This window comes from Pogona vitticeps, chromosome 4 (genome assembly GCF_051106095.1).
Source record: "Pogona vitticeps strain Pit_001003342236 chromosome 4, PviZW2.1, whole genome shotgun sequence".
Taxonomy (NCBI): Eukaryota; Metazoa; Chordata; class Lepidosauria; order Squamata; family Agamidae; genus Pogona; species Pogona vitticeps.
Genome location: NC_135786.1, coordinates 235,368,555 through 235,380,188, shown reverse-complemented (window position 1 = coordinate 235,380,188; position 11,634 = coordinate 235,368,555). Strand labels below are relative to the sequence as shown.

At 43.2% G+C, this 11,634-nt stretch overlaps 1 long non-coding RNA gene across 1 annotated transcript; it reads right to left on the bottom strand.

Moving 5' to 3' along the window:
• Positions 1-2,652: 2,652 nt before the first annotated feature.
• Positions 2,653-10,369, bottom strand: LOC144588717 (uncharacterized). Its single transcript, XR_013544394.1, has 2 exons — positions 10,108-10,369; positions 2,653-4,598 (listed from the first exon to the last, which is right to left on the bottom strand). It is a non-coding gene; the product is annotated as an uncharacterized LOC144588717 (long non-coding RNA).
• Positions 10,370-11,634: the final 1,265 nt, after the last annotated feature.

The window sequence follows — 11,634 nt, the reverse complement described above, 5'->3', positions numbered from 1 at the left end:
TGGCTAACAAAGCCACACTAGGGGGTTCACAAAACTGTAAAACAAATAACACTTTAAAACAAAGACATAATGGTGATAAAGAAATCAAAATTACATATTGTTGTTGTAGTTTAGTCGTTAAGTCGTGTCTGACTCTTCATGATCCCATGGACCATAGCATGCCAGGCCCTCCTGTCTTCCACTGCCTCCTAGAGTCGGTTCAAATTCATGTTGGTCGCTTCGATGACACCGTCCAACCATCTCATCCTCTGCCGTCCCCTTCTCCTCTTGCCCTCACACTTTCCCAACATCAGGGTATTTTTCAGGCAGTCTTCTCTTCTCATGAGATGGCCAAAGTATTGGAGCCTCAGCTTCAGGATCTGTCCTTCCAGTGAGCACTCAGGGTTGATTTCCTTTAGAATGAATAGGTTTGTTCTCTTTGCAGTCCAGCGGACCCTCAAGAGCCTCCTCCAGCACCACAATTCGAAAGCATCAATTCTTCAGCGGTCAGCCTTCTTCATGGTCCAGCTCTCGCTTCCATACATCGCTATTGGAAAAACCATAGCTTTGACTATGTGGACCTTTGTCAGCATGGTGACAAATTGAATGCAGAAGGGGGAAAAAACTTTTCTAAAGTTTTTTTCCCCTTGGGTGCACATCTACTGCTCTAACTAAAACTGAAGAAACTGGTGGTGATCTCAGAAAAAGAACAAAGGATAACTAAGAGTATCAAGCCATACATAAATCTAGAAAAGACAAGAAGGCAAACTATTGCCTGGATCATCTGTCTGCCTGTGGCACTCCCAATCCTTGTTGCGAGCAGTTCAGCTCTCTGACTACATGCTCTGGTGCTTTATTTCAAGGGGAAAAAACTTTAGCACAAGCCTCACTCAGGAATCAGCAGCTTCTACATGAACCCACTCATACCATGGAATCTTTCCCCAAATATCTCCTGTCCTATATTTGGACTGTCCTTCCCACAGTGACTCCTCCATATTTATTTCGGTACTGGGGATTCCATTCCTTTAACTGGCCTGTCCTTTTCTTTCACTTCCTTTGGTTTTATGGCATTTTTAATATTGGCCACTGTTATCTGAATGCAGTGATTGTAGGGTTGGGACAAAAAAGAATAAAACTTATGGAACTTTGGAACTGATCTTCAGTTAGGTTCCTAACTGTTTTTCATCGGGAGAAAATGGGGATGTTTCTCAGCCTGGATTTCTAGATTTTGGAATGAGGGGGAAACTCATGCCTCAAAACATGTGGGCCATATACTCTGGGTCCACATCTAAGCATATGATTCCAAGGGACATGCCTGTAAGAGATAGGCAATCAAACACATTTTAAAGCAAAGTGGTTTGGCATGGAGACACAGGGATTTCTCGCCATGGAGCATGACAGCATGCAATGTGATGCAGAACTTTTTTCTCTCCTGTGCTTTCCATGTTTTTGAGACAATGTGCTTGAAGGGAGTAGACACACCATTTTGGAAAACCCAATTGTCCCTCTTTCAACCTGGGCATGTACTGTATAATCCAAAGTGATCCACCAGAAAGCATTAAGGGTTCTTGGAAGACGGTTGTCAGTCATCACTGATATTTGAATAAATTGCAAAGAGAAAGCACATGGAAAGTGTCCAATCTGCTCCTCTTTTCTGACCCCACTTGTATATTTCATTATTCAAATTTTATCCCAAAGAGAAGTATCGAAAATTAGACACTCAGTCTCCCCCTTTCTTGCTTTTGTATATCTGTGTATACATGCACACAAACACATGTGAATATGCATTGAATACTATTATCATATGCTTTACGTTTCATCATCCCCAGGGTGCAGGAAGATCGATTTCCAGTGAGGGCTGGGATTGTGTTGGATCTGTTATGCAAGGCAGCTTATATACATGCAAATTTACCAGAAAAGGGGAAAAACTGTTCCTTAATGTTAAAGTTATTCGTCTCTGCAAACTTTCCAGAGCGAGAAACTCCATTACAGGCTAACGTGAAAAAGTCAGTCTTTAATAAATACTGACTTGGCATAAGGCTGAACCCAATGACTGCACATTAATGCATTACACAGATCATAAGGCAACGCTTTATAGGTTTCCGGAGTCTGCATGAAACTTGACAAAAGCAGGCATGGGTCTCTTCTCTTCTCTGGTTAAGGGAGGCCTGCTTTTTCCTTATACAGAGCATATGATACCTCAGTGTTTTAGGTATCTTGTATCTCCCAAAATTCCACAGTAATCCAGGATTCTAAGAGCTGCGCTCAAAAGCAAAGTCACTTGTTCCATTTTGTATGGAAACCCCTTCTTTTTAGCACTGGAAATTTTCTTCCCTTCCATACTCCAGCTGTAAAAACGTCCACCACCCATTCAGCCCCGGATTAACCATTAAGCGAAATAAACACATGTTTAGGGCATAATTAAGGGAAGGGGGCACCACAGTTTTTTTTTTCAGTGCTGGATTTACAATGGACCATGGTGTAAATAGTGCACTCTCCTTAACAAACCACATCCATCCCTCACCCTCGGTTCTCTCCCTCCCTCTCTTAAGAACCCCAACAAAACCGACCTACAGCAACTGTGTATGAAGCAGTGAAAACTAAAAGGGATAAAGACTCGCCTAGTGAGAAAACTCATGGTTGGAATGAAATGATCAATCATTATCATCATTTGGTGGTGTGTTTTTTTTAATTTCTACTTCTGTATTCTGAGAGGTTGGGAGAGAATAAGAATTTAAAAAGCCGCTGTCTTTTAGATCCATGAATATGTACACGATCTGTGAAAGAAACAATTTCGTTTATTCGTTCGTTTAGTTGTTTAGTCGTGTCCGACTCTTCGTGACCCCATGGACCAGAGCACGCCAGGCCCTTCTATCTTCCACTGCCTCCCGGAGTTGTGTCAAATTCATGTTGGTTGCTTCGCAGACACTGTCCAGCCATCTCATCCTCGGTCGTCCCCTTCTCCTCTTGCCGTCACACTTTCCTAACATCAAGGTTTTTTCCAAGGAGTCTTCTCTTCTCATGAGATGGCCAAAGTACTGGAGCCTCAGCTTCAGGATCTCTCCTTCCAGTGAGCACTCAGGGTTGATTTCCTTTAGAATTGATAGGTTTGTTCTCCTTGCAGTCCAGGGGACTCTCAAGACCCTCCTCCAGCACCACAATTCAAAGGCATCAATTCTTCAGCGGTCTGCTTTCTTTATGGTCCAGCTCTCACTTCCATACATCACGACAGGAAAAACCATAGCTTTGACTATTCGGACTTTTGTTGGTAAGGTGATGTCTCTGCTTTTTAAGATGCTGTCAAGATTTCTCATCGCTTTCCTCTCAAGAAGCAGGCGTCTTTTAATTTTGTGGCTGCTGTCTCCATCTGCAGTGATCATGGAGCCCAGGAAAATAAAATTTGTCACTGCCTCCATATCTTCCCCTTCTATTTCCCAGGAGGTGATGGGACCAGTGGCCATGATCTTAGTTTTTTTGATGTTGAGTTTCAGACCGTTTTTTGCACTCTCCTCTTTCACCCTCATTACAAGGTTCTTTAATTCCTCCTCACTTTCTGCCATCAGAGTGGTATCATCTGCATATCGGAGGTTGTTGATATTTCTTCCAGCAATCTTAATTCCGGCTTGGGATTCCTCCAGTCCAGCCTTCCGCATGATGTATTCTGCATATAAGTTAAATAAGCAGGGGGACAATATACAGTCTTGTCGTACTCCTTTCCCAATTTTGAACCAATCAGTTGTTCCATATCCCGTTCTAACTGTTGCTTCCTGTCCCACATATAGGTTTCTCAGGAGATGGATAAGGTGGTCAGGCACTCCCATTTCTTTAAGGACTTGCCATAGTTTGCTGTGGTCCACACAGTCAAAGGCTTTTGCATAGTCAATGAAGCAGAAGTAGATATTTTTCTGGAACTCTCTGGCTTTTTCCATAATCCAGTGCATATTAGCAATTTGGTCTCTAGTTCCTCTGCCTCTTCGGAATCCAGCTTGTACTTCTGGGAGTTCTCGGTCCACATACTGCTGAAGTCTACCTTGGAGGATTTTGAGCATAACCTTGCTAGCATGTGAAATGAGTGCAATTGTGCGGAAGTTGGAGCATTCTTTGGCACTGCCTTTCTTTGGGATTGGGATGCAGACTGATCTTTTCCAATCCTCTGGCCACTGTTGGGTTTTCCAAACTTGTTGGCATATTGAATGTAGCACCTGAACAGCATCATCCTTTAAGATTTTAAATAGTTCATCTGGAATGCCATCACCTCCACTGGCCTTGTTGTTAGCCAGGCTTTCTAAGGCCCACTTGACTTCGCTCTCCAGGATGTCTGGCTCAAGGTCAGCAACTACATTGTCTGGGTTGTCCGGGATATTCAAATCTTTCTGATATAATTTCTCTGTGTATTCTTGCCACCTCTCCTTGATGTCTTCTGCTTCTGTTAGGTCCCTACCATTTTTGTCCTTTATCATGCTATCCTTGCACAAAATGTTCCTCTAATATCTCCAATTTTCCTGAACAGATCTCTGGTTTTTCCTTTTCTGTGATTTTCCTCTATTTCTTTGCATTGTTCATTTAAGAAGGCCCTCTTGTCTCTCCTTGCTATTCTTTGGAAGTCTGCATTGAATTTTCTGTAAAGAAACAATAGCCACTGTTAAAAAAAACAAATACCCACCACAAAAAAGAGGTTTTAAGCTCTTGTTTGAGCTTTTCAGTTTACAGATTCTGACAAAATCTGTCTACGTTAATCAAACTGTGAGAGCACAAGGTCTGGCTGGAAGCTGGCAATTTGATTGTACGTATGATTTTGTAAACGATATGTGGTTCTTTTTTGTCACATGCTATGCAATTGAATTACCATGTTTTCATGCATATAATGTGCACGTTGTAAAGTTTTTTTCTCCCCCAAACCATGGGACCTGCTGCACATTATATTCTTAGGGAGCACTATAATCTTTTTAGCGCTTAGGGCCTCTAAAGGCCTCAATCCAGTCCTGCACCCATTGTCCATTTATTCTCCAGCTTACGTTCTAGCTACATTTTCTTCAGTCCTTTGATGGAAGCAGTGTAACGTGGAACTGCTATTGATGAACCCACACAGTTGCTGTTGTACAAAAGATGCAAGGGAAAAACAACACCACAAGATACATCGAACTAGATGTTGCCTGCACTGTTGGGTAAAAGTGCCAGAATTTTTTGATTAACAGACAGAATGATATTCCTTTTCCATCCACATTCTCTCAGATTCCCTTGCTCCCTCTCCCCAGGAGACTGAGTTGTCCCTGAATAAGTCAGAGTATTATTGTGTGCTTAATATGGAATTGAGAATTGAGACCCATTGGATTTACAAAAGACCTGCTCCATATCAACATAAAGCTGCTAGAACTGGTTTGGGTTTGGATCAGTGCTTGCATTTTGGGATTCTTGTTGGATGCAGCATGAGAAGTACTCTAATAATGCTTTCCAATGTTTCAGAAGCTGCCATGTCACAATGACATATGGCTGGGAGGGGTCCCTCAGAGGTCATCCAGACTACACCCTTCATCCCAATGCAATTTTGTCACTGAACAACAAATAGTTTCTAACCTGGCAATCAGGTATATTGTGATTTTTCAGATAGGGAGCTGGGATGAGTTGCATTCATTAACTTTGCTACCCCAGATATAAACCTCTCTCTGCTTATTTCGTTTTTGTTTCCCAGATAATTTTGAAACTTATCTCCCACCTACAAAATAAAAATTACAATTAGTTTATGCATTCTTTTGCAGGTCAATAGTCTCTTATTTATTTTTTTAAAAAAAGCAAAAGCATATTTTTTGCCAAATAAAAGGCCCAAAAGACATGGATTTGAAATTCAAAATGTAAGTTTTCCCACAAGAAATTTGTGTTTTGGCATATGTTCTTACTGACAAAAAAAGGGGTGATGGTCTTTTCACTCCCATGTAGGAATGAAAACTCTCTAGCAACTCTCCATTATTTCAAGACACTCATTTCCACTGAGGATAAGAAAAATTTTATGTATCCGTTACATCCTTTGCAGCCAAAATACCAGCTCCCGTGATGGGAATATCAAGGGTGTTGGCAGGACCTCCAGTTATTAGAAGAATGAGCCTCCCTGCTGAGCAGCCACCATCGCTGCCATTAGGTATCATTAAGCTTCAATTAGCTCCCTGGAAGGCTTCCCAATTAAAAGTGCCCCAATTTAAGTCAGCCATTGCCACACAAGGCAAGTGCCAACGGATCACATCGCTTGCAAAAAAAAAAAAAAAGGAAAGGAAATAAAATTAGATTAAATATTTAAAAACCTTTGATTTATTTATTTATTTATTTATTTATTTATTTATTTATTTATTTATTTATTCAATTTATATGCCGCCCACACTACCCAGAGGTCTCTTTATAACAAGGAATTGAGATTATCTTAGCCTCGTCGTGTACGAGAAACCTTGTACGTAGCTGCGACTACTGCAAGGTTTGACCCCAGCTTTTTTGGATTATTTCCCTGTGCTTGGAGGAACAACTTTCTGATCTGATTCCAGCTACAATTTCTGGGAAGCTAGTCAGAAATAAAGGAGGAGGAGAAGCCGAAGCTCTCCTGATGCATAGCAACACTTTTATTTTATTGAGAAACGTGCCATCATGTGACCCCTAACCTGAATTTTGAAATGGGATAGTCCAAACACGCCAGAACTGCCTCTTCTGTTGCTTAGGGAACCATGGGCACTGAAGCTCACTCAAGTGTCAAACAAGCACAGCAAGTAGACCCATAAAAACAATTCATGAATGATAAGACAGCACTAGAGATGGGCACGAACCATCAAAATGGTAGTTCGTCTTGGTTCGTGGGATTTTTCCCGAAGGAACCACGAATCAGGGTTTGGGTTCATTTGGAAATAATTTTATTTTTTTTAGACAGCCTGAACTTAAAAAAAAAATACATTGCCTCCCCACCCACACAGCCTGCCCTATTGCTTTGGCTAATTAGACTAGTTAATTGCTCTTCATTTCAAGGCTGATTAGCAACTCTCTTGCAACTGAGATGCCTAAGAGCACAAATGCTTTCTAAGTACAGTGGTGCCTCGCTTAACGAGCACACCATTTAACGAAGAATCCGTATAGTGATCCCTTTTTGGGGATCGCTATACGGATCTGCCCCAATAGCTGCACTCGCTTTGCGACGATTGGGGCGTCCGGCAGCCATTTTGGAGCTGCCGAACAGCTGATCGGCGGCTCCAAAATGGCCGCCGGACGCGAAAACATCGCTGGAGGGGTAAGTTTGGACGCTTATTGGAACGCATTAAACTAAGTTTAATGCGTTCCAATAGGCTTTCCTTGCCCGTACAGCAATGTTTTCGCATAGCGAAGGTTAATCCGGAACGGATTAACCTCGCTATGCGGGGCACCACTGTACCTCCATGCGATGTCCACCATTTTCCCCTCTATGTGGGCTGAGAAGTGAGAGCTGGACCATAAAGAAGTCTGACTGCCGAACAATTGATGCTTTTGAACTGTGGTGCCGGAGGAGATTCTTGAGAATTGGGCCGGTGAGTTCCCAGCTGTGAGTCAAATACAAGCCATTTAGAAAGAAGAAGAAGCCCCAGAATTAAAAGACACCTGCTTCTTGGGAGGAAAGCAATGACAAACCTAGACAGCATCTTAAAAAGCAGAGACATCACCTTGCCAACAAAAGTCCGAATAGTCAAAGCTATGGTTTTTCCTGTAGTAATGCATGGAATTGAGAGCTGTACCATAAAGAAAGCTGACCACCGAAGAATTGATGCTTTTGAATTGTGGTGCTGGAGGAGACTCTTGAGAGTCCCCTGGACTGCAAGGAGAACAAACCTATCCGTTCTGAAGGAAATCAACCCTGAGTGCTCACTGGAAGGACAGATCCTGAAGCTGAGGCTCCAATACTTTGGCCATCTCATGAGAAGAGAAGACTCCCTGGAAAAGACCCTGATGTTGGGAAAGTGTGATGGCAAGAGGAGAAGGGGACAACCGAGGATGAGATGGCTGGACAATGTCTGCGAAGCAACCAACATGAATTTGACCCAACTCCGGGAGGCAGTGGAAGATAGGCGGGCCTGGCGTGCTCTGGTCCATGGGGTCACGAAGAGTGAACACAGACCAGATTGTTCACAGAAAGGCAAAGTAGGAAGAAGGTCGAAAATGGGCAGCAGGGCTATCAGTCCTCCATGTAGTAGAAGATTATAGAATCATAGATTCACGGAGTTGGAAGGAGCCTATAAGGCCCTCATTTCGAACCCCCTGCTCAAGGCAGGAATCCAAATCAAAGCAGATCCAACAGATCGCTGTCCAGTTTTCTCCACCACCTCCTGAGGTCATGGGTTCCATTGTTGGAGTGAGTTTTTGTTTATGTTGTAGTTATAGAAAATTTTAAAAAAAATTTAAAAAGGAGAAAGGTGGACCAAAGACGTGTCCTGGTAGAAGTCAGTTCCGGATCGATCTCTCTGCCTGTGTTTTGAAGAAACAGCCACTGGGTGACACCAGTGTGTCATGTTTTCTCTTTTCCACCAGCGTTGCAAAAAAAAAAAAAACACACACACACACACAGCCAGTCTATTAAACATACCAACTCGTTTTTTTTTTTCTTGGATGATTGTGTTGGGTGCCTGAGTTCTGTGGTAAAGTCACAGGTGGGATGATAAGCTCCATTCAACCAACTGACCGTTAAGAGAGCAGACAAAGTCATTCTGCTTCTGACACAGGGGCTCAATGAAGACAAAATAGCAATGATATAAGAATCAGATATGTGTTGATAGTTGGTTGCCTGGTGTTTGTTTCTTTATTTAACATACGCCTCCCCCCCCCTCCATTTCTCCTTTAAAAGGGCCCAAGGTCATTTACATCATTCAAACGCTATATTTTAAAAAAACTAAAAAGGGTAAGTAGAATAATACTTAAAAAGAATCAAACAAATGCAGCACTAAGAAATGTTCAAGAAAAACCAAGCGATGTTGAAGCAAACGAAACGAAACTGCAATCGGCTCTTTTTTCCAAGATGATGTTTGCCAGAATGCTTCGCTGTTGGTATTATGTTTCATTTGCTGTTGCAAGAGAAGCATTTTGAGGCTCAGGGATCATTCTTAGAGGGACTGAAATATGACCACTGCTTCCAAGTACTTGAATTAATGAATTAATTCATATGTGCAAGTACTGATTTAAAATATTTTTTTACCCCCCCCCCTTTCTCTTTAAAAGGGCCCAAGGTGGCACCAGTTGAACGCCATCAATTGGTTGAGTTCTTTTCAAGAAGAAAGGTGGGGTGGATAGATAGATAAACAAACAAACAAACAAACAAATTGATTGAAATGTCTCCTAGGCTGGGGCAGAACTATCAGAACCATGTACTCATCATCAACAAGAAAAGGCCTACGTTTGTCTTCAGAACACTTGCTTTATTTGCATGTGAACATATTCTGCTTGGTCTATTAATTTATTAAAACTCATGGAGTTAATCAACAAAGGCCACTTTTAACTGGACTACCACCCTGGTGGCTGTATACCACAGTCAAACCACTATAATAACAATAATCATTTTAGAAATGCAGAGCTGGAAGGGACCTTATACTTAAACATATCATTAAGATTCAGTCCCTCTCAAGGAGGCTCAATGGAGAATCGAACTCCCAACCTCTGGCTCCAGAGCTAGACCAAAACCCCTGAGTTATCCAACAGTTCTCTGAGCAGCCACCCACTCCGTGCCATGGGAAGGATGTCATGTGGCCGCCCATTGCAGTTGGACAGCAACCACCACCGTACTCGTGGCAATGATGTAAGTCTAGGTAAGATATAGACCAGCTACATCCCTTTGAGAACACATGGAAGTTAGGGGTGCCAGGTCTTCGGGCACTGGCCGAAGTCACGAGGAACACGCTATGCAAGGAGAAAAGTCTCCCGGTAAACAAAGCTGGATAAATTGTGGAAATCCATCTCCACCTGGTGCCAGTTGGCATCAGGACTCATTGGCTCAACCTGAAGGGGTTTATATAAGTATTGCACTTGCCAGTATCAGGGACAAGAGGAGAGGGTAGGTGGCTGTGCCCCTTCATTCCGATTTCCAGAATCAGCTGGACCAGAAGCGGCTCCAGCTGCAGCCCACCTACCCACTGTTCTAACCTGTGGAAGTGCTCCAGAGAAGCTAACATCTCATCACGCTTTTGAAAGCTGGGTGGTCCAAAAAAAGTCACGAAAAAAAAAATCTTGGGTTTTGTTTCTTGAAGACCAGGTTCTCCATGAAAAACTCTTCCCTCACCCCATTTTTGGTGGGTATCCTTTGACACTCCTCTCAGCAGGCCTGTGGAGAGAGGCTGGCTCGTCTATTTCAAGCCTCCACGTTGAGAGGTCAGCTGCCTATAAGAGGGAGCACATCAGCAAAGAGGCTCTCTCTGGGGAAACGCGGGCCATCTGAGTTGGTGGCAGACCCCGCTCAGGCCCACGAGGAGCGACTGACGTCAGCGCGGAGTCCCAGAGGCTCAGCAGAGGAAGACCCAGCTGCTTGTTAATCTCTCTTCTCATCCGGTGATTTCTTGGGATAACCCACCCTGAGAATTTAGACGGAGGCTTTAAATAAATCCCCAGTAATGTACACTGTGTGAGAATCGACCAAAACAAAACAGCAATCTCCCCCCAAAAATAAACTTCGCCATGCCAACATCCACAAACCCAAAGTCATTCCAATGCTCGAGGGCTTTTAAAAAATTCTGATGCTGAATTGAAGATGAAAACTGCCATCTTAAGGAAACAAACTGGTAGTGGAGTTCTTTGTTGTTGCTGTTGTTTATTAAGTTGTGTCCAACTCTTTGTGACCCCGTGGACCAGAGCATGCCAGGCCCTCCTGTCTTCCACTGCCTCCTGGAGTTTGGTCAAAGTCATGTTGGTTGCTTTGATGACGCAGTCCAGCCATCTCATCCTCTGTCGTTCCCCTTCTCCTCCTGCCTTCACACTTTCCCAACATCAGGGTCTTTTCCAAGGAGTCTTCTCTTCTCATGAGATGGCCAAAGGATTGGAGCCTCAGCTTCAGGATCTGTCCTTCCAGGGAGCACTCAGGGTTGATTTCCTTCAGAATGGAGAGGTTTGATCTCCTTGCAGTCCAGGGGACTCTCAAGAGCCTCCTCCAGCACCACAATTCAAAAGCATCAATTCTTTGGAATTCAAAAGCATCAATTTTTCAGCAGTCAACCTTCTTTATGGTCCAGGTCTCACTTCCACACATCACTACTGGAAAAACCATAGCTTTGTCGGCAAGGTGATGTCTCTGCTTTTTAAGATGCTGTCTTAGTTTGTCATCACTGAGGGGTCTTTCTGGGTGAAGGAGAACAAAGCAAAATGAAACAGTATGGTGTTCCGTTTTTCTTCATGAAAGCAGAGTTCCCCGAACTGCCCACGAAACAAACTAAAAAAAAGACCTGGTTCATGGGGTTTCGTTGGTTTGTGGTTTGCTTCATGCCCAACTCGGGGGGGGGGATATTTCTGACACCCTCTCCCCACATATACATCCTTCGCCCATAACAGCAGCTACTCAGAAACAGGACCGGTGAGACAAATTGGTAACCAGGATGTCCAAGTGATTAGGAAAAAAAAGGGTGTGGACTGCTCTGACACCTTGAAAAATTATTTTGTGCGCCAAAACCAGCAGGTGCAGCT